Source organism: Pleurodeles waltl, chromosome 3_1 (assembly GCF_031143425.1).
Source record: "Pleurodeles waltl isolate 20211129_DDA chromosome 3_1, aPleWal1.hap1.20221129, whole genome shotgun sequence".
Lineage (NCBI taxonomy): Eukaryota > Metazoa > Chordata > Amphibia > Caudata > Salamandridae > Pleurodeles > Pleurodeles waltl.
Window position 1 is genome coordinate 1,362,421,929 of NC_090440.1, and position 23,132 is coordinate 1,362,445,060.

The window sequence follows — 23,132 nt, forward strand, 5'->3', positions numbered from 1 at the left end:
TGTGGATTATGTTGTAATTATACATTTGTGAAAGTACAGACTGACTCCAGATTGGTTTGTGATTGAAGGGTGTTTATTTATGGGCTAATATGTATAGGGGTATGTGGTAGGGGCTGGGGTGATGGTGGAGGAAGGTCCATAGTAGAGTCCAGTCTCTTGGTATCACAGGTGCATTGTCCAAGGGGGCATGGGAAGGGGAGCAATGTCAGTTCCAGGTGGACAGGGTGACAGAGTGGGAAATGAGGGTGACATTCTGGAGAGTCTTATTTTCTGGCAGGGGTCTTGGCAATGTTCTCTGTCTTGTGCCTGGAACGCAGGGACGGGTGGTTCTCCTTCTGCATGGGGTGGGGTACTGGTGGCCTGTTGGTCCTGTGGCGGGGCCTCCTGTCCACTAGCGCTGGCAGATATGGAAGGCTGTTCATCGGTTGGGCTGGTGACAGGGGCCTGGTATTATGCCAATGTCTCCCTCATGGTGTTGGCCATGTCTACCAGCACCCCTGCAATGGTGACCAGGGTGGTGTTAATGGACTTCAAGTCCTCCCTGATCCCCGGGTACTGTCCCTCCTGCAGCCGCTGGGTCTCCTGAAACTTGGCCAGTACCATGGGCCCATGGTCTCGTGGGAATGGTGGTATACTCCCATGATGTTTGAGAGTGCCTTGCGGAAAGTGGGTTCCCTTGGCCTGTCCTCCCCCTGTTGCACAGCAGTCCTCCCAACTTCCCTGTTGTCCTGTGTCTCCGTCCCCTGAATCGTGTGCCCAATGCCACTGACCCCAGGTCCCTCATTAGCTTGGGTTAGTGGGTTTGCCTGGGGTCCTTGTAGTGGTGGACACACTGCTGATTGATGTGTCTTGGGGACAGTGGCATGGGCCCGCTGGGTGGGTGCTGTGCTGGTGTTGCCTGAGGGTGGAGGTTCTGTGGTGGCTTAGGACTGTGGCAGGGAACCCAGCTGTTCAGAGGTCCCTGATGGGCCGGGTTGGTCATCTTGATCCAGGCGTGCAGAGCTGCTGTCATCACTGTGGGGCTCCTCTGTGGGGGGACTGGATATGGCTGGCACCTCCTCTCCGGTGACATTGGGCAGGGGTCCTGTTGGGTTGTAAATGTATTGTTATTTTATCTGTGTGTGCCATCTTGTGCAATTGGTGTGTTTCCCTCTATTACTGTGCTTGCAATATCGCCTTGGCCCTTGTGTGAGTGTTGATTGTGTGCCCTGGGTGAGTCTCTCTCTTGGACATGTTTTGGTGATGGGTGTCCATGCAGGTCTGTGATGGGTGTCCATGCATTGTTGTTGCATGCAGGGCTTGGTATTGGGATGGGTGGGTTGTGATAATGGGGTATATGTGAGGTGGTGGAGTGATGGGTGTGAGGGTAGGGGTAGGAGTTTGTTATGGCATGCAGATAGGGTGGGGGATATAGTAGTAAAGATTTGCCTTACCAGAGTCCAGTCCTCCTGCTACTCCTGCGAGACCCTCAGGATGCATGATTGCCAAGACTTGCTCCTCCCATGTTGTTAGTTGTGGGGGAGGAGGTGGGGGTCCATCGTCAGTCCTCTGTTGGGCTACCTGGTGTCTGGATACCACAGAATGTACCTTCCCCCGTAGGTCATTCCACCTCTTCCTGATGTCATCCCGTGTTCTTGCATGCTGTTCCACTGCATTGACACTGTCGACAATTCTCCGCCATAGCTCCATCTTCCTAGCAATGGATGTCTGCTGCACCTGTGATCCGAATAGCTGTGGCTGTACCCAGATGATTTCCTCCACCATGACCCTGAGCTCCTCCTCAGAAAACCTGGGGTGTTTTTGAGGTGCCATGATGTGGTGTGAGTAATGTCTGAGGTGATGTTAGATGTGATGTGTGGGTTGATGTTCTGTGGTGTTTGGTGTTTTGTGCGGGGATGCTGTATGAGTGATGGTGTTGTGTGCCTCTGGATGCTGGTGTGGTCTTTGCTTTTCTCTCTCTCTGCTTCTTCAAAAAGTTTCGTTGTAAGGGGTTGTGGGTAATGTGGGTGTGTGTTTTATAGTGTTGTGAGTGTGTGGGTGTGGTGTGTGTATGTGTGTCAGGTGTGTGTAGAATTGCCCAATGTGGTGTAGTTTGCAAGTGTGTGTGTATTTTGAGCGTTGATTCGTGGGTCGTGATAGTGTGGGTGTATTCTTGTTGGCGTGATGGTGTGGGTTTTGGTACTGCCAGTTTATCACTGACTTTTGGTGTGGCAGTCTTGTGTGGGTGTCTGTATTGTGGAGAATTTCTCAGTGTGGGTCATAATACCCGTAGTGGATTTCTGCCGCGGAAACGGTATGTTGGTGTCCGTTGGCATGGTGGTCAGCGGAATTTACCACCAGGATTGTAATGAGGGCCATAATGTCCAAATCAGAGATGCATCTGTCAACTTAGCTCCATCTTGACTTACTAACCCAAGATGAAGTATTGGACGACAGAAATGACACCTTAACCACTGTATATAGCAAGTACTTATAAGTCCTCAAGATGCATCACCAGATTGGTATTGTCAGCAGACACATTCACACTGCACTAGGCACATAATGACTCCAGTCACATATACAACAATGTTGTGGGTCTGACTGCATCACACTAAACTATGCCTCCAAATGGTCAAAGCCATATCTTGATTAGCCATTGCTTTGCCTGCACTGATGGCAAGATGGCATTTTTAGGCAATCCACAGTAGTGTTAATGATCTGCACATTTCAGCAGCAGCTTGAGCCAAAATGAATTGCCATGCTCCACACGCCGCATGCCCATATCCCCAATATCATGGTTACTTGCTGCAATAAGATTGACTTCAACAGAACTTTGTACAAGGTCTCTGCTTACTGTACCACTGGAGGTAGATGTAATAATACAACCATTAATGTCATAATTTTTACATCAACAGGTACAGCTGCCATTGGCCACACAGAGGCTACAGAACAGACTGCCACTACCCTCTTGGATGAAGCCCTCAGTGAAGAAGACACTCCTAAACGTCTGAACATGGAGGATGGTTCTGGCCCTTCTGGGAAACCTAGTCAGGCAGCAACAGTGAGTCTCACTGTGGCCACTACATCACCACCCAGCCTGGTTGCCTCAACATCACAGGCAGCCATTCGCCCTCCACCCTGTGTACTGAGCACAGTGTCTACCATCTCATGCCCCCAGTCCTGGATCCTGAGTTGCAGTGCAACACTTCGGACAATGAGGGTCCAGGACCAAGTTGGAGAGGGCACTCTGTAGCAAATACACAGGCCCTTGGGACTGGTACATGGGAGGGATGATGTGGACCAGCAGGGTGAGGCCACTGGGGCTGATCTTGTCCAGGACACTATCAGCCTCATCTTGGGGGGTCTATCAGGAGTCCGAAGGCTTGATGAGCCAGGTCTTGAATGAGCTCTGGAAAATCAAGCAACCACAGAGGAACATGCACAGAGACATTGGGAACAGATGGAGACCCACATTTTCAGCATGACCTCCCTAACAGGGGTGCATAGGGGCATTCAAAGCACCCATACCAGGGCTTTTCAAAAACAGTCTACTCCTTACTTTGGCTCATCAACAATAGACACATCAGCGTTGGTGCCAGCCACTGGAAGGGAGGCCCTGCCAGAAGAAGAATCAGCCCCAGACAACTCTGCCTCTGTAGAAGCAGAACCCCCACCCCCACACAAGCGGGATGTCCAGCAAAGAATCCAGGAGGTGCAGATGTCAAGACACCCACCACTGCCAGCAAGTAACCTCTTCTTAAAGGACCTACTTCGTGTGCCACACATTCATTCGGTTGACTGATCCTGAACAACCTACCAGTTCCAATGAGAGGAGTACTCTAAACATTGGACTCTCAATGGTATGACATCTACTCCAATGATTTCATTCACCATGACTGACCCCCTTCAATTTACATTTTTTGTTTCTTTTTGTTCAAAATTTATTTTCAGAATTAGCAAGGTAATAAAATCACCCATTACATACTCTTTGTAGGCTTGCTTAATTTTCACATTCCCCTACGTAGGGATGTAAGACCATATGAACCATACGATAAAGACACAAGTTACTTGTGCAAGCAGGGATATGTCACAGGTACACAGTGTCTACTTCAGGATTACATACATTACACATTAGCACAAATGTCCGGTCAAACCAAAAATGTATTACAGCGTACAGCACATTGGCTGTCAATATGTCTTGACTCATACTGAGTCAAAGTACATATTTCAAGGTACAAACCCCCAAACCACAGAAGGAAGGGATTTGTCAGACATTTTCCTGTAAAATAGACAAACATTGGAATGGTTGATATCATCAGCTTGAGCCTTATCCCATACCACAACAAAGTAATCCAACATCACATCCAAGTTACAGATAGATGGCAGTACACCAGTCCATGATCACAAGCCCATCATAATTCAATTCCCATGCATCTGGTGGTATGACACAAACATATGTCAGTGTTGTGACACAGGCACTGTGGCCGGCAATGATGAACACATCCACAGCTCTAGCCAGGTCATACAAAAGAGTGTTTAGCTAATGTGAAAGGAAAATGACTTGATCAAAAGCTAGGACTACATATTTTCAGACCACATGATGACACAAATTATGCATCAGGCCCACAACAAGATACAAAACAAGTGCAATGTACACTTCTGTACCACCACCCAAAGACTGTGACAACTGTCTTGGTACAAGTCTCATACATCCAAACTCTGCAACCTATATTACCTGCACAGTCCATGCCCACTTTTTGTGTCAAAACAGCATCAGATACCTGCCAATGTTGCAACTCTGAAATGCCCACGTGAAGATGCCCAGGTGAAGGTAACTTTAGAAAGAACAAAACAAGAAGCATAGGCTTAAACCATACCTATGACACAAGTCACACAACCAGCAAATGGAAAATTAAGTACATTGCAAGGAAACTGGCATGAACAAAGCAACATCATCATGTGTCAAAAGCTATCTTATCAAGCAGCCTTTGGCTGAATATTGCAGAGTATCAGCTCCCTAACTGTTTCTAAAACACTCAACTACATACAATCTCACAACTACAATTCATCGTACGGTTACAGTCATGACATCACAAGACACACTTACGATCATAAAAAGTAGCTGTTGATGAGATCTTTCTGCCAGTCAGCTGCTTCCTCTTCACCACTGTCATCCTCTCTTGGCATTGCATTACTTTTACCCGGTGGCACTGAAGGCTCCCTCTTCTCTGGGATGTACAGAATATTCTTCCGCAGGGCAATGTTGTGGAGCATGCAGCAAGCCACAGTAATCTGACAAACCTTCCTGGTGAGTAGAGGAGGGCTCCAACATTCTGGTCCAAACAGTGGAATCTGACCTTCAGGAGCCAAAAGCTCACTCCACTGGCCTCCATGTTCTTTCACAAGCCTCAGTGATGTGGACTTCCCCTGGCATAGTTGGATTCCTCAGTTGCATCAATAACCAAGGACGGTTTGGATGTGCAGAGTCTCCTGTGAAGGAATGGGATATAAGTGCAAAAATGAGTCCCTCATTTCATGACTGTAGCACCTGACATTGCTCACACACAATCAGAACAGATGTGACTTACCAAACAGGCCCTCTCTGGGTGCAGTTGTGACATCAGCTGGCGTATGGTGCTATTCCAAATTATGAAGAAATTATGGGCTGAACCCGGATAATGGGTACAGACATGTGAGATGTGAGGGGGAGGTGCTGGGGGAGAGTTTCAGTGATCGTAATCCCCTTAGAGTATCCTTTAAACTCCCTGGGGCCCTACGTAATTTAGGACGAGGTAGGCCGGCAGTAGTGGAGATAAAGGACCAGGGTAGGAGGCTTGGGTGGAAGCAAGTGGATTCCCTAAAAATTGTAGAAAGGGTGGCTGGGGAAAATTTACATTTATTTATGGACACACTCCTGACAGAGGCTCCTAATCCAAAGACTGTTATGAATGCAATAACAAGAGTAAATGCAACAGTGAGAGACTGCCTTTTTTCAGTAAGCAGCCAACCTAGTAAACGTAATTGTGGTTGGTACGATAAGACCTGCTATGTTGCAAGGGCAAACCTAAAGATGGCCACTAAGAAACATCCTAGAGATTGGGCCCTCGTAAAAGAAGCTAGAATAAAATATAAGAGGGCCCTGAGGGATAGCAAGATAAAACATAAAGATAAAGCCTGGGAAGAATTTGAATGTGCCATAGCTCTGAAGGATCCTGGCCTGTTTTGGAAAGTGGTAAATAGAGGTTCCTTTGGTACAGATACATCTGAGGGCTTGGCTGTAACATCGCTCCGGAAGCATGGGTAATTCACTTTTGTAGTATTTTTGAGAGGGTTCTCCCCTAAGAAATAACCGGGAGAATGAGTATGAGATGGCTCCTAACCTAGCAATTAGGTTCTCGCTCCAGGAGGTTATGGATGCAATACAGAGTAGTGCGAGCAATAAAGCTCCGGGCCTGGATTCGATCCCTATGGACTTGTATAAAGCAAACCCCCAGTTATGGGCACCTGTTCTCTTAAATGTCCTTAATGCAGCAGTTACTGTGGGTACCCCTGCCTCTTGGAGATTGGCATGTATTGTCCCAGTGTTTAAAAAGGGCGACCGAAATGATCCTAAGTCCTACCGCCCTATTTCTCTACTGGTCTCTACGGTGAAGATTCTGGGACGGATTATTTTAAGGCGTATGGAGTCCTGTATGATAGGGAATTATATCTTAAGCCGGGACCAGTATGGTTTCAGGGAAGGCCTTGGCATGCGTGACCAATGTCTCAACCTACTGATGCTGATCGGCAAATACACACAGGCTAGGAAAGGTACGCTCTATCTTGCTTTTATGGATCTTAGCTGTGCTTTCGATAAGGTGAACCGGTCTATATTATGGGAGAGATTAATTCAGCTAGGGCTGGATCCTAATATTGTAGAGTTGCTCCGATATCTACATTCTGGGACGGTTGCAAATGTGAGGGTGGGGTCGAATGGGGAATGCTCAGAGGCCTTTAAGTTTTCAAGGGGTGTGCGCCAGGGGTGTGTTCTGGCTCCTACTTTGTTCCTTCTATATACAAATGGATTGTCTGATTTTCTGATGAAACATTGTAGGGATATTCCAAATGTGAATGGTACTGATATCCCTGTGCTAACGTACGCGGATGACGCAGTCCTCATGGCCCGTACTATGAATGGTCTCCGGGATATAGTTAGAGCTTATGCCTCATTTATGTCAGCATTGGGTTTAGAGGTCAATTTTAAGAAATCTCATTTTTTGGTGTGTGGAAAACCCCTGAGTAGGGTGAGGGAGCTAAGGGTGGAGGATCAAATTATTAGTAGGGTACATGAGTTTCCATACCTAGGGATTATTTTTTATGAGAAAGGATCTTGGAAACCTTGTATTGCCAGAAGGGGTGCGCTTTTTCATGCAGCAGTTGGCGCAACCTTTGACTTTGCTGTTAGGGTAGGTAGTAAACCCATCAAGCCTTTGCTTGAAATTTATAGGCGGAAATGCCTCTCCGTCCTGCTGTATGGTGCTGCACTTTGGGGGTATGGGGACTCCCGAGCCCTTACGGTGGAAGAAAATCGGTTCTGTAGAAGGCTATTGGGAGTTGGACAAAATATCCCTGGTTTTAGCCTTCATTTGGAGTTGGAGCTTGAGTTTGTCCAGGACACCATTCAGTTGGCTCCCCTCCTGCTATGGATCTCAATTTGGACTAACGAACATGCCACTCTGAATAGGGATATCTTAAAGGATTGTCTGGCTTGTGACAATGTAAAGAATATTCCCTGGTTGATGCACATAAGGAAGTTGGCTCGTGATTTAGGGCGGCCTGATCTGATTGATCATCCTGAAGGCATGAGCAGGTGTGATAAGAAATGGTTTAAGGAGAATTTTTTAAGAATCCAGAAGAATAGGAGGGAGGGGGTGGCCTTAGGGAAAAAATCGATCAGGGATTTCATTATGCTAAAGAGGTGGGTAGGCCCTGAGCGCTATCTCTTAGAGATAAAGGATGTGAGGGAAAGGTCTCTCATAACCCGTTTCCGTTTGGGGATCATCAGAAGTAACCTGTGTTTCCCGCTAGGTCAGTATGGGGACAAATGTATTAGACCCTGCCCCTGTGATGGGGTGTCCCAACATACCTTGCCCCATTTTACTTTGTTTTGTGTTTTTTATGCACCATTCAGAACTCGTTTTTTATTACCTCTCCTAAGGCCCAAGGATTTTGTGCAGTGTCATCCTGCTTTTATGTGGCTGCAGATGGCCTCAGATGTATTGGTGTGGAAAGGGCTGGGTTCATTCCTGAAGGGAGCTATTACTTGGCGTAACAATGTAGAGTTTTTAGAAAGAATCTTTCTATTTTATTGTTTCTATGCATGTGTTATATATGTTTTTATTCTTGATGGGTGTTCTTATTATTTATGGTTTTATTGCTAATTTTAACAAATGTATTGGAGATTATTTATTGTAATGGATGAATTTTTTTTCATACCGAATAAAAGTTGTTAAGTGCAAAAATGAGTCCCTCATTTCATGACTGTAGCACCTGACATTGCTCACACACAATCAGTACAGATGTGACTTACCAACCAGGCCCTCTCTGGGTGCAGTTGTGACATCATCTGGGGTATGGTGCTATTCCAAATTATGAAGAAATTATGGGCTGAACCCGGATAATGGTAACAGACATGTGAGCTGTAGAGATGCACCAAACAGACAACTTGCACATTGATGGAATGGAAGTTCTTTCTGTTGCGATAGGCTTGTTCAGTGGGATGCAGTGGCACCAAGCCAACATCTGTGCCATCAATGGCCCCCACCAAATGTGGGAAGTGGCCAAAAACATAAAAGTCAGACTTCACATTGGTTAAATCCTCATGTTGGGGGAACCTGATATAGCTGTCAATGTGTTTTACCAATGCTGAGAGGAAATCCTTCAACACCAGACTGACCAAAGGTTGGGACATACCAGCAGATATGGCCACTGTATGTTGGAAGGACCCAGTGGCTAGGAAGTGCAATACTGACATGACTTGTACAATGGGCGGTATGGAGGTTGGGTAACTAATAGCTGGCATCAGATCTAGCTCCAGCTCATGGCATAAGTCCACTATTGTTTGCCTACTCAGACCTTAGAGCCGGATGATGTGGCATTCTTACATGGTCTGAAAGTCTGGCAGTGGACGGTAGACAGGAGGTTGTTACATCCTCCCTCCCTCAGGGTACCTATGTGTGACAAGACAGGATTTGGAACATTAGTCAGTGTGTCCACAGCAACATACATGATACATGCCAAAAATATCATGTGACAAAGCAATTCTGACTGGATAGACATGACACCCAGTACACATCACAGCTGGTAACTACACAAGTGTCACATGTTATCCCCATGATTTTCAAAACATGTTTCAACAACATGGATTTTGGCGGATCTCAAAGATGTACTACACAATTGCCCCTCGAAATGTGACTGTATGTTCCGACTGCCAAACAAAACGTCAGTGGAGGTGGCCTGTGCACAGCTGTTAAATGCCATCTGTGCCTTGCGACAAATTACACTGGTGGTTGAGTAGAAGAACCTATATGACAAGACAGAATAAGGATTTTTGTGATGCAATTAAACATATAATATAGGTGTGACACAGTTTATAATGTCAAATACAGTATTTCAAGCCAAAATTGCGGATGCCTGATCTACTCCACTGGACATTGGGAACCGCCCACGATCGCTGACGGAAGTCGTCAGGATGGTAGATAGTTGCAACCGTGGAGGACACAGCCATAGGCTAACATTGCTTGTGGGGTGGAAGCCCAATGACTGTGTCTGCCGGTGGTGACGACTGAGTATGTGGCGGACGTGACCGCCATGTTGTGCAGATTCACTCATGACTGCTGACGCTGCTGCCAGCAACACCTCCACGACTTGAGCTGCTGTGTGCCACTTCTGGGAGCAATAATGCACATCCAGCAGGTGATAGGGCCCCTGACTCCTCTCCAGAGGAACTTGAGAAGCTAGTTGATGAATTCCGATCCCTGTATGAACAGCTTTATGGATCACCAGAGGAGCAGGTAAGAATGTCATAGGCACAATTGATACTGTTCAACTTCACCTTTCCTTCCTCACAGGCTGTAATGTGCCCCTGTGTGCCAGTTAGACTTCTTGTGTGCCTGTTGTTGCAGTCTGTGTGGCATCAATGGGATGTACATGGTGCAGGTACGGGTACCCAGTAACATATGTTAAGTTCAGTCAAATTTTGCTGTGTTAGGTGTTTTGGGTTCCTAGATCCTCTTAGTGTTGGATGCACATAACTAGGTAAGGAGACTGCATGAGCTGTGCATGCATTTTGTATGAGTCATTTGAGGATTTTGTAAACAATGTGTATCGTACCACAGATCTCTCAACCCACATCTAGCCTTGCCAAACTGTAGTATGAAAGGCATATCCTGACTCACTCTGCCCCTCAGGTTGCCACACACAACATATGCCAAATTGATGATGGCCACATGATGTACTGTCCTGCATGAAAGTGATGGAAATGGAGTGTCATGTAGGTTTTGTGTGTTCAGCCAGCAGAGACCAGGGCCTGTCAAATGTGTCTCCCAATATGGGACATAGTCTACACTGTGGTAGAGTCACTACGGCTATGCAACTGTGGCACTGTGCCTGCTCCATGTACTCCAGCAGATCCTGTCATGTGGCCAATATGAGGCTCTAGTGGTACAATTTGCCCTGAATGTCTCAGTACATTGACTAGATTAGGAATGGGTACTGAGGTTAATCCCTGAACTAGTCCATATTTACATTTAGCATCATTGTCAATGTGTGTCTTTGACTCATAAGAAAGTCCCTTACTTCTACAGCTCTGTTGTCACATTCACAGAAGTCAGATTTGTCCTGTACAGGCTTATTGCACTGATGACAGTCCCACATTGCAGCCAGTGTGTTGATTCTTAGAAGGCCATGACAAGTGACTCAGTACTTTGGTCACATAGCAGAAATTGTACAATACATACCTTTTGCCACTTGTGCGGGATAGACACTTTTATCCAAAGGAGTGTTCTGTAGAACAGGCACATACCACAAGATCTACCCCATGAAGTGGTATGAGACTACGTTTGGTAGGCCACATACCCACAAATGCACAAGGAAGACACTTTCTGTACCTACCATGCCAGCCCCTTCATTGTCACTCAAGTGTAATGGTGATATCTGTACTACGGCAGTTGCCTGTAGGGACTCTATTTAGTGAGTCAATTTCATAAAGTGTGAAAGTTTTGGTCCAGTCAGGTCTCAGGAGTTAACCCTTCAGAAACCACATATGTGTGTAGTGTTTCATTGTGGCTCACATCACAGTACATGGTGCTGGAGAATGGACTACCCAGTGTCAGTAGGCTTGCTTAGCAGTTGTAGGCCACGAGCAATGTAGTGGGTTGATTTGCAGATGGATACAAAAGAGTGTAGTCATGTCCCTGTACTTATTGGCTTGTGTGCTTTACATTTGTGGTGTGTTAACAAACTGAAAATTACTAGTTTGTTTTTTCTGACATGTGTGACTTAACTATTTGTGTGAACGCTTCTGATTAAAATCTCTTGATTTGTCTTTTGCATCCATGCAGGTCAATGGCCATCAGAAGGAGATAAAGAGAGCCATTGCTCAGAAGGTGCAGACCCTGGGTGTCCACTGCCGATGGAGCACCCACTGTTGCAAGACATGGGAGGACTGGAGACACTGGGCACAGAAGATCATGGAGGTCCTGCTAGGGCTGTCCTCCCACTGTGGACGGGGCACACTTCGGACAATGACCCCCCCTAATATCACGCATCCTGGCGGTGGCATACCCAGATCTTGATGGGCATTTGAGGAGAGCACAGCAGCCATATGTGGGTGAGAACAGGGCATAATCCTGCCTGTCACCTTTCCATTTTAATGTGTTAGGTCTGACATCGCCCCCTGATGATTAGGGATGTGCCATGTGTGACACAGTAGATGAGTGACTGTTTGTGTAGATATGTAATGTGTTGCATACTGATGTATCTTGCCTATTGGCCCAAGGACCTAGGACACAACTGGGTACAATCCACAAACAATATGCTCTCCAGTGACAACATGTGGCTGTGTACATTGATGAATCAAGTACTGTTTGTTGTTGTAGTGGTAGTAAGTTCTAGGCAACAGATCACTACTCCTCAGTGTTATAGACCATAGTAATGGACCACTATCCTCAGCCATGTGTCTGGTTAAATGAGTAAATAGGCATCTGCCACCCAGAGGTTACTTGTCTTCAGCGTGTGACGGGTGCCGGTGCCACACTACCGTACTGTAATGTGAAGATGTCCATCATACATGGGTAAGAGCATATATTTATCTTTGGGTGCAGCTACAGATCATTACTTTCCCTTGATAACTGGTAAATGTCCATGGACATGACTTGTGTACCACCACTGCTGCAAACATTCCTTGTGGCTACATTTTAGCATGTGTCTCTTTCTCTTTTGACAAAATGTGTATACTGCTGTTTCATACATGGTCTAACTGTGTTCATGGGATGCTCCCTGTATTCCCTCACATATATGCTTATGCAAACCTGTGTTTGGAATAGGACATTTGCAATGGGAGTACATTCCATGTAGTACCACAGACAGGAGTGTGTCACCATTGATTGTTGGCTGACACATACCCTCAACCGTCATTGCATGTCATTTGGCATGTAAAACTGCAGTAGCAATAAGGGACAAGAGGTGTATGCATGGATATTTTACCACAATGTGCATTTCCAGGCCATTGGTGTGACATCATGTAGCAAAGTGCACTGCAAATGTGTAATGGGTAAGGTTTTTTTACCTGACTGTTGCCATGCATCATGGAATGTCCTGCAGTTATATGCAATCAAATGTGTTTGGATACACCCATTCATCCACAGACATCTAGGTTTGCAGGACCTTAATAGAGACAGTGATGTAGCTTCCTGTTAGAAATTGGGTTTTTGGTTGGCAGTCAGGTTGCCCTCTGTCCAAGCAAGAACCCTCACTCTAGTCAGGGTAAGTCACACACAATCCAAAATCAGCCTGTGCCCACCCTCTGGTAGCTTGGCACGAGCAGTCAGGCTTAACTTAGCAGGCAATGTGTAAAGCATTTGTGCAATAAATCATACAATACCATAATATAACACCACAGAAATAAACCACACAGGGTTTAGAAAAATATATAATATTTATCTGGGTATTTGCAGGTCAAAACGATCAAAGATGCAATATGAATTTGTAAAGATATCACTGAAAAGTGATATAAAGGGCCTGATTACAACTTTGGAGGAGGTGTTAATCCGTCCCAAAAGTGACGGTAAAGTGACGGATATACCACCAGCCGTATTACGAGTCCATTATATCCTATGGAACTCGTAATACGGCTGGTGGTATATCTGTCACATTTGGGATGGATTAACACCTCCTCCAAAGTTGTAATCTGGCCCAAAGTGTCTTAAGTCTTTAAAAAGTAAACAAAGTCTCTTTCAAGCACAAAGTACCTGGTTTCTGGTGGAAAATCTCAGCAAAGGGCCGCAGAAGAAGAGATACGTGGAAAAATGGTGTGTGCGTCGATTTCTCCCCAGCACACATGGACTTGCGTTGTTATTTTTCACGCGGGGAAGTCGTGCGTCGTTTTTCCTGCGCGCGGACAGTCTCTTTCTATGGGTCGCAGGGGTTACCAGATGTCCCGGGTCTGTGCGGGGATTCTCCTGCTTGTTTTCCGGCTGCCCGTCGTTCCGCGGGGCTGTGCGTCGAAGTTTCGCTCTCACGGCAGGCGTCGCGTCGATTTCTCCTCTGGAAGTCGGGCGGCGTTTTCCTTGCGAGGCCGTGCGTCAAAGTTCTGGTCGTCCCAAAGGCGTCACGTCGATCAGCGTCGGTGTGCAGCATTTTTCCCGCCGCGGAACAAGCTGTGCGTCGAAAATTTCGCCACACGAAGCGTCCAAGTGAAAAAGTTAAGTCTTTTTGGTCCTGAGACTTCAGGGAACAGGAGGCAAGCTCTATCCAAGCCCTTGGAGAGCACTTGTACAGCCAGACAAGAGTTCAGCAAGGCAGCAGGCCAACAGCAAGGCAGCAGTCCTTTGTAGAAAAGCAGACAGGTCAGTCCTTTGAGCAGCCAGGCAGTTCTTCTTGGCAGGATGTAGTTTCTGGTTCAGGTTTCTTCTCCAGCAAGTGTCTGATGAGGTAGGGCAGAGGCCCTGTTTTATACTAAGTTGTGCCTGTGAAGTGGGGGTGACTTCAAAGAGTATCTAAGAAATGCACCAGGCCCCCTTTCAGTTCAATCCTGTCTGCCAGAGTCCCAGTAGGGGGTGTGGCAGTCCTTTGTGTGAGGGCAGGCCCGCTACCCTCCCAGCCCAGGAAAACCCATTCAAAATGCAGATGTATGCAAGTGAGGCTGAGTACCCTGTGTTTGGGGTGTGTCTGAGTTAATGCACAAGGAGCTGTCAACTAAATCTACCCAGACGTGGATTGAAGGGCACAGAAAGATTTAAGTGCAAAGAAATGCTCACTTTCTAAAAGTGGCATTTCTAGAATAGTAATATTAAATCCAACTTCACCATTCAGCAAGATTTTATATTACCATTCTGGCCATACTAAATATGACTTTCCTGCTCCTTTCAGATCAGCAGCTGCCACTTCAACAGTGTATGAGGACAGCCCCAATGTTAGCCTATGAAGGGAGCAGGCCTCACAGTAGTGTAAAAACTAATTTAGGAGTTTTACACTACCAGGACATATAACTACACAGGTACATGTCCTGCCTTTTACCCCCATAGCACCCTGCTCTAGGGGTTACCTAGGGCACACATTAGGGGTGACTTATATGTAGAAAAAGGGGAGTTCTAGGCTTGGCAAGTACTTTCAAATGCCAAGTCGAAGTGGCAGTGAAACTGCACACACAGGCCTTGCAATGGCAGGCCTGAGACAAGGTTAAGGGGCTACTGACGTTGGTGGCACAACCAGTGCTGCAGGCCCACTAGTAGCATTTAATCTACAGGCCCTAGGCACATATAGTGCACTCTACTAGGGACTTATAAGTAAATTAAATAGCCAATCATGGATAAACCAATCAATAGTACAATTTACACAGAGAGCATATGCACTTTAGCACTGGTTAACAGTGGTAAAGTGCCCAGAGGTCAAAAGCCAACAACAACAGGTCAGAAGAAATAGGAGGAAGGACGCAAAATGTTTGGGGATGACCCTGTCAAAAAGCCAGGGCCAACACTTCCCTTTCGGCAACATGTTGAGGGTCCTCTACAGGTACTTGCAAATCTTTAAGTCTTTCTAACACAGAAAGGACTAAAGGCTTCTAGTGATGCAGTCAGAGTATGTCATTATAAGGGGTGCTAGATATTAGTGGTGATTTCCCTGGGACTTGCTGACTCATTGTGTTGTGGATTTTAGGGACATATCTCCCTGTCAATTTGCACATGATGTCTACAGTGTACATTTCCATGCAAAATGTGTGGCCTATTGGAGCAACATTGGTACTACCTTGATGATTCTATTGGGACAAATTTAACTTGGTGAAGTGTGCATTGTGGATCTTTTTCCAGTGTGAAATGCGTATTTCAATGTCACCTTCTCCAGGTTACTGTACTTTTGTCAGCAACATAACATGTTATGGGAACATCATTGCTGGGTTATTGAGTATGTGGCAAATTAATGTCTGCATTACCTTGTGTGGGATCTGTGGGAGTGCAATTGGCATTGACCTACTATTGTATACCAACAGGTAAGTGATGTATACTCCATGAGGCAAAGCTTTGAAGATGATGTGGTCTCCCACTTGTACAATGGTTACTGTGATTGCACAACTTCAGCCATGCAATTGTAGTTGTCTGAAATTCGGATTTTCCTTTGGGCAGTTGTTGACAGGTCAGACGGTATGCATGCATACGGCATGGTACATGTAGTGGCCACTTAGGTGGGGTTTGTTGCTTGGGCCTAGTTGGCTTCATGGTAATATTTGTTAATCACAGCTGGTGTTCAGGTGTGATCATGGACATGTGATGACCTTATTTATATTTTTATTAGCAGCATCACCCCAGGCAAGTGAGGGAGACAGGGCACATCAGAGCAGGGAAGCATCTGGCCATGGGAACTTGTGTCAGGACACCATTGACGAAGACGGTCCAAGTGGCTTGGAGGGTGAGGGAAGTGCCACAGATGTGACTGGATCTACATCATCATCATTGGATTCTTCTTGCAGTGGCCACTCCCTAGTGGTGGCAGAAGCTACAGTACCATCCTTGTCCAGCACCCCTTTTTCTATCGACACCCTCCAATTTACTCCCCACTCAGTTGGCCTTGACTGCTCACTCAAGAGGGTGGGCATCTCCTTTACCTCAGGTGGCTCCACCTCCGCCCCAGGCCCTGTTACCACTGCTGCCCTGAGTGAGGAGACCTTAGACCTCCTGAAGAGTATCTCTGTGGGTTAAACTGCCATTGTGAATGCCATCCAGGAGTTGGCCTGCCAACTTTAGCAGACCAGTGCTTCCCTTTAAGGCATTCATAGTGCCATGTCTGGCCTACAGAGATCTTTTCAGGCTCTGGCCTCCTCATTGATGGTAGCCAGTCACCCCCTACCTTCTGTACCCCTCCACCTCGCTCTTACCAATCTAAATCCCTCATTCCCCTACCTATCCCAAGCACCCAAACAGATCCACACACACCCACCTCAACACACAAAAGGAGCACACATAAACACAAGAACCACAAAACACACTGGCATGCAAGCACTCAACATACACCCACATACACAACATCAGCTACCACTTCCCCAGACAGCCCCACATGCCCACACTCCACATCCAGCACACCCACAGACAGCACCACAACGGGCATTGACACACCAACCAAACCCACCATACCTGTAACACCACCCCCACATACACACAGGCATCCACCACATCCACCATACCTACAGACACTAACACAACAGACACACACACACACACATCCACGACTACAAACACACCACCTCAACAGACACATACACATACACCACTTCCACATCACCCAGCATCTCCACCTCCCAGCCCCCAAGACATGCAAACACCCACAGTCACACATGCAACAGACACTACCCAAACATAACCATACCTCACACATGCACACAACCAAGACATCAACACTGACATACCAGACAACCACTCCCTCAACCTCCAAATCCCCAACCCCTTCTGATGACCGTCCCCCTGTTCCCAAGGGAAGTATTTTGTTTGAACTTGCCCTTCCCCCTATTCTCGTCACCCCTGTCCCAAACCCAAGAGGCCCTACCCACATCCCAACCTATCCCTTCCACATCCAAGCCCTCCCCTGTCACACCTGTCCACCCTGCAAGCACCTATACCCTTTTCCCTCAAGAAGAAGCATACTGCTCTTAAGAAACAGACCACCCCTCCCAAACCCATCCATCCAAAATACGGCAATCCATCCCCCCTCCCCCCCCAGATGATCCTGAGGTGCCTGCCTGCCCACTTGATGCCCCTTTCCTGTGGAGGTTCCCTGGCAGTAATAGGAATCAAGTACGGGCACAGTACTGTGCACCTGGAAGACTGCTGAGCTGGCAAATGCCCTTGTATATTTGACATTTTCTTAAAAATAAACCCAGACAGTTTTTATGGGGTATACATTTGTCCGGTGAATCATGTTCCACCTTGTTGTACTTGAGTAACTTGTGTTGTCTGCCTACAGTAGTGTGTGTTTCAGCCTTCTTGCTGATCCATTTGCGTTGTTTGCAATATTTGACTTTGTGGGCAGAGTTGGTATCACCCAAGACAAAGGTAGAAGTTGAAAGTATGGATATGTATTTGTTAAACCAATTGTGGTGTCATTGCATTGTTTTATGTTTGTATGGTAAGTATTTCACCTCGTGTGGTCCATTTTTAGCATGTATGGTGTTAGACGTGTCCTCCTGATATGGATTGTAGATGCGTCCCATGTGTGGCAGCTTGAGTTTTCTTTCTGCAGACTTAGAGAGTGTTCAATTGTGATACCTTTGTTTGCATTTGACTGTGCATGTGTCCATTTTGCCGTGTGTAGCTTACAGCTACTTCATCTAGATGTATGACCCATGCTGTTGCTGTTGTCTTCGCTTTCTTGACTTGCAATTCCACATTCTGCAGATAGGCATGTCACTTGGCTCTACTATTGATTGTCTCTGAGATACAAGTAGTGCCAGTTCCTGGGCAAATGTTGTCTTAGGGTCGTGTGCAAAGTGATATGTGTCCCAGTTCAGTATCCTTCCTTGAGTGCTTCTGATTGCCCATCCCTACTATGCAGGTATTGTTTGCATAGTGAGCTTTGGATATTAGTTTCTATTTCTATTGTACATCACATTGCCTGTCCATATGTTGGAATGTGGGTGATGTATGGGTCCATTGTAGGGCTGGTTCATGGGAGAGGTGTTTGTGTTCTATGACACAAACATATATATGCGTGTTGAATCTGACGACAGTCCATGGCATGTGAGCAATCTGAGGATGTCAGTTGTATTGAAAGATGTGATGTTGCTGTGTTGGTGTTGTATTATACAATGTTGTGTACACTTCACTGTCCCGGTGCCTGAGATGGTCAGATATGTGTTTTGGTATAGTGTTCCAGGGCAGTGTGTGTGACCTGCCCAAAGGGGGCATTTTGTGGCTGTTAATGTGTCCTTCTATGTGAAAGATTCCGACTGTGTACACAATGAGAAGTGTACTTGGTGCCCATAACATAACCCCCATATCTTGTGGATGATGGCACGACGATCTGTTGTTGAGCGTAATGACACAGGTAGGTGTGTGTTCTTATGGTCAGTTGCGTCCACGGTCACATTGGCGGTGTACAACTTCATAATGTTTCCGACAGCAACACTGTCTCTGCTGGCCTGTTTGTGCTTCCTTGTGACTGCAGCTGTCTGCGCTGCCTGGCGGTGCCGGTGGGACCGCAGCAGTCTTAGCTCCATAGGCACCCATGACTCGTAATACAGTGGTCCAACTGCCAAGCCGATGGCGGTCGGAATGCCACCGCTGCCATGGCAGTGCACAGACCGCCAAACTCGCAATGAGGCCCATGGTTCTTTCACTCAGTGAAGCAAAGCCATTCAGCCCCACAAATACAGTTGTGCGGAATTTATTAAGCAGGCAGGCGTAACAGAAAGGTGAACATATGCTCCCACTCTTGTAATTTCATGATGTGGTAATGTGAAGCAGCAGTTGGCACCAAAGAAACTTCAAAAATCTTCTTCACAATGCAATTAAATCTCAAATGATGAAGAAGATGATAAAGTGACAAAGAAGCACACAGCTTTAAAATCAGGGCAACAGAGCATCAATCAATGAGAAAATGCAATGTTCAGGGTAGGTAGGTAGAATAATATTATTTGATTTTTCATATGCAAATCACAAAAGTACATACAAAAGGAAAAACAATCATAAAACAGAATCTAGATACATATGTTAAGAAAAAATACATCTTTAACAAATGCAATGTTTCGAATTCACGCACGTAAAACATTCAATTTAGTAGAATCTAAAAACAGTTCATATACTGAACTTGGAAAACCCATTTTACAAGGCATCATCAATACATGATAAGCTAAAGTGCACGTGCAGAAACTTTTCACTAAACAACCATAAAACTCCAAATGCAATTACAGGATTACAACTACATTCAGTGGGACAACAGACAATCCAAATGGTCCTGCTCACCTCAAGTGCAGTATCCCTGGTAAAACAATTTGACAAAAAGAAGCATACATAAGGTGTTGGTTAACTTTGTAAAAACAAAGGCATTGGTCTCACCTGTCTAAAATTCAAAGGTAGTGTTAGAAATGGGGTTTCTGGTTGGCTAGGGTATGCACCTAAACCAGGCAAAGCCCACCGTCTCTAGTCAGGGCAAGGGAGTTACACGTCCAAGATAACCCCTTCTCACCCCCTTGGTAGCTTGACACGAGCAGTCAGGCCTATCCCAGAGGCAATGTGTAAAGCATTTGCACAGCACACACAACACACGTGACGCACTATCCCCACCACAAAGGACACACAACACCAAGTTATATAAAAATAAACTGTATTGTACACAACATAATTAGACCAAACACAACATGTCAGTAATATCCTGCTACTCAAGCAGTTGTTAGAACGTTATGCAATAGCTACTCTGCAGAAACCAGCAGTAGTAACACATAACACAGAGGTTACTTAGTATTCTGCAACATAAGCAGTAGTCAGGAATCACATTATTAAGGAAATGCACTTGTCACAGAAATATCATAATGCCCATACCAGGAACATTATAAAACATATGGCAAGTGATAAACACATATCAGCATAGAATGCCCATAAAAGGAACACCAGCACATATATGGCACATTATCAAAGAACCAGGTTAACATAAAAGTCAACGATATTAAAACCAGGAACATTTAGAAATCATATGTCCAAACAAAGGTTTCTATGGTGGCATGGCACCTCTAGTGCCACGAAGCAGAACAACATGTGCCCCCATCGCTCCTGCGTGCCAACCGGGGGCCTTGCGGTAATTTGGGGGGCGTGACACGCACCTCCTCCTGCTTTTATATCAGGCCCCTCCTGGTTCCTGCAATCTCTGGGGGGGGTCCCCTGGGCCACAACTGGCCCTCCAGAGGAAGGGCGAAGGCCAGAACAACACTTGGGGCCAAAACAGGGGGCCTGGCAGTGCAGGGGGCCTCAGGCGAGGCTTCCACTCTGCCAGCAATCTCCAAAAATAAAATTAGGGCTCCAGTGGTGCAGGGGGGAGCCTCCGATGAGGCTGCCTTCCCCCTCCCATCGCCAAGACAGCTGAGGGGCCTGGTGGGGTGGAGATCGTCCAATAAGGCTTCCTTCCCCTCCCATCTCCTTCCCGACATAGAAAGGCCTGCCTGGGCCACAGCGTTGAGAAGGCACCAAAGTGGGTGCCTGCTTGTGCCCCAGCGGCACTCCTCAGAACGTATCTCGCACTGGGGGCACCCTAGTAGTACGCTTGCTCCGATTACACTTGTCTTTGTGCCCTTGGGGCACCAGGCAGCGTGCTACCCTCGTGCTGCATGCATACAGCCCAACCGGGCTGCGGTGGTGATTTAACGCACAGCAACGCACCCACAAGCATTGGGGGCACAAATAGATGCGCTCCTCGAGGCTCTATTCATTTAAACGACAAGGCACTCTCAGGTGCTTCAGGACCAGGAAATAAAGCACAGTCCAGGTGCTGTGTTATGAAATCAAGCACTCCTCGTGCTTTAGGCAGTTGCAGGGGTCATGGGCCACAGCACCCTGTTCCTGGGGGACAAAGTACAATGGAGCACAGGGCGGCAGGGCCCAGCAGCAGGCCAGCACGTACTTATACTCAGTTTTTGCAGTGGTTCAATAAAGAAGGGGAGAGGAGGTTACAACTAGCTACAACTGGTTCTGGGAGTGCACCCTCTCTTCTCCAGCACAGGCTCCAAACATCACTTGGGGGTAAATGACCCTTTTGTGCGAGAAAAAGGCACAGCCTTTACAGATGCATGTGTGCCCTGCCTCCCCCTTCTCTCAGCCCAGGAAGACTATTCAAAGTGCTGATGCACCTCAGTGACACCTCCACCTTCCCTATGTACTGGCTGTACTGGCTGTGTGAAAAGTATGCACAAAGCCCAACTGGCACTGCAAAACACCAGAGTCATAAGCACAGGGAAATGCTCCAGTTCTAGAAGTGGCATTTCTGTAATAGTAATAAAAATGCACTTACACCAGTAAGCAGCATTCAGGTCTGCCAGGCTCTTTCAAGATATAGCGACCAAGGAATTTGAGAAATGTTATCCAGACCCAAGTAATTCCACAGAATTAACTTGTTAAAATGTAATTCATCCTTCAGCCAGGCAGAACAACATAATAAAAGCGGATGAAGGCAAAGGGAATATGATGTATACCCTATCCCCAATTCTTCGTGTACAATCTAAGTGGTTACATCTTGAGGACTATTTAAAAGACCTCTCATAAACATATTTTCTACCACCTGAATAGGTGCGATGGACACATATCCCCAGACTTTGCATCCAAAACTTACTATAGAGATACATTTAACTTTATAGACTTTTAGCATAGCCTTAATTGGTGTTCGCCCCAACCATCTCGAAAATTCATCAATACTGTAAATGGCCCTTTTAAAAATCATGATATTTTTGTTAAGAATTGGTTGCAATTTAAGATGAGAATTGAGTAAAATACCAAACAAGTAAAATGTTCAACCATGCCAATCTGTTGACACCTTAGCAGACATTTTTGAGATTTGGGGGCAAATTTATGAAAAGTGGTACTGCACGCAGCGACACTTTTCTTGTGCCCCTTAGCACGCCCCCTAACGCCACCATGTGCACGCCATATTAAAATATGGCGCACTATGGGGTAAGTTAGGGAACTGGCATCATAATTTTGGACACTAGTTCAGCGCTCTGTAAGATTAGCGTCAACAATTTTGATGCTAATCCTGCAAAACACCCAGAGGCCCACTGAAACCAATGGGAGCCTCTTTTTAATGCCTGCTCTGAGCAGGTGTTAGAAATCCCGGAAAAAAAGATGCAAGGAAATCTGTTAGATTCCTTTGTGCGATTTGTACGCCCCCCCCCCTCCAACGGGGTAACGCCCCCTTTGCATAGATTATGCCTGCCGCAGGCATAATGTAGTGCAAAGATGTATGAAGTGGCGCAATGCACGCATTACGCCACTTTTTAAAGACGGCATGGCGTTTTTGGCCTTCTAACGCTACATTAATGTAAAAAATGACGTTAATGTGGCGTTGGAATGGCGCTAGGCCCTCTTAAATCTGGGCCCTGGTACTTTTAGTGCCCACCACATAACATGAGATGTTTCATAATTTGTTGTAATGTCAATGCCATCCATAAAGCTGACAAAGGGGTCAAGGAGCTTCTGTAAACCCCTGGCCGTGCATGCAACTAGGACAGCATTGTCTCCATATAAAAGGGTAGGCAGCGAATGACATCCCACGCTCGAAACATACATCCCTTGTTCAGTTAAAATTTATTCCAGGTGATTAATATAAAAAATAAAAAGAATGAAGGCAGGCTACAGCCCTGATGAACCCCTCTCTTCAAATCAAAGATCAAAGAGCTGAGTGCATTCCCATTTGGGTCATACTTCACT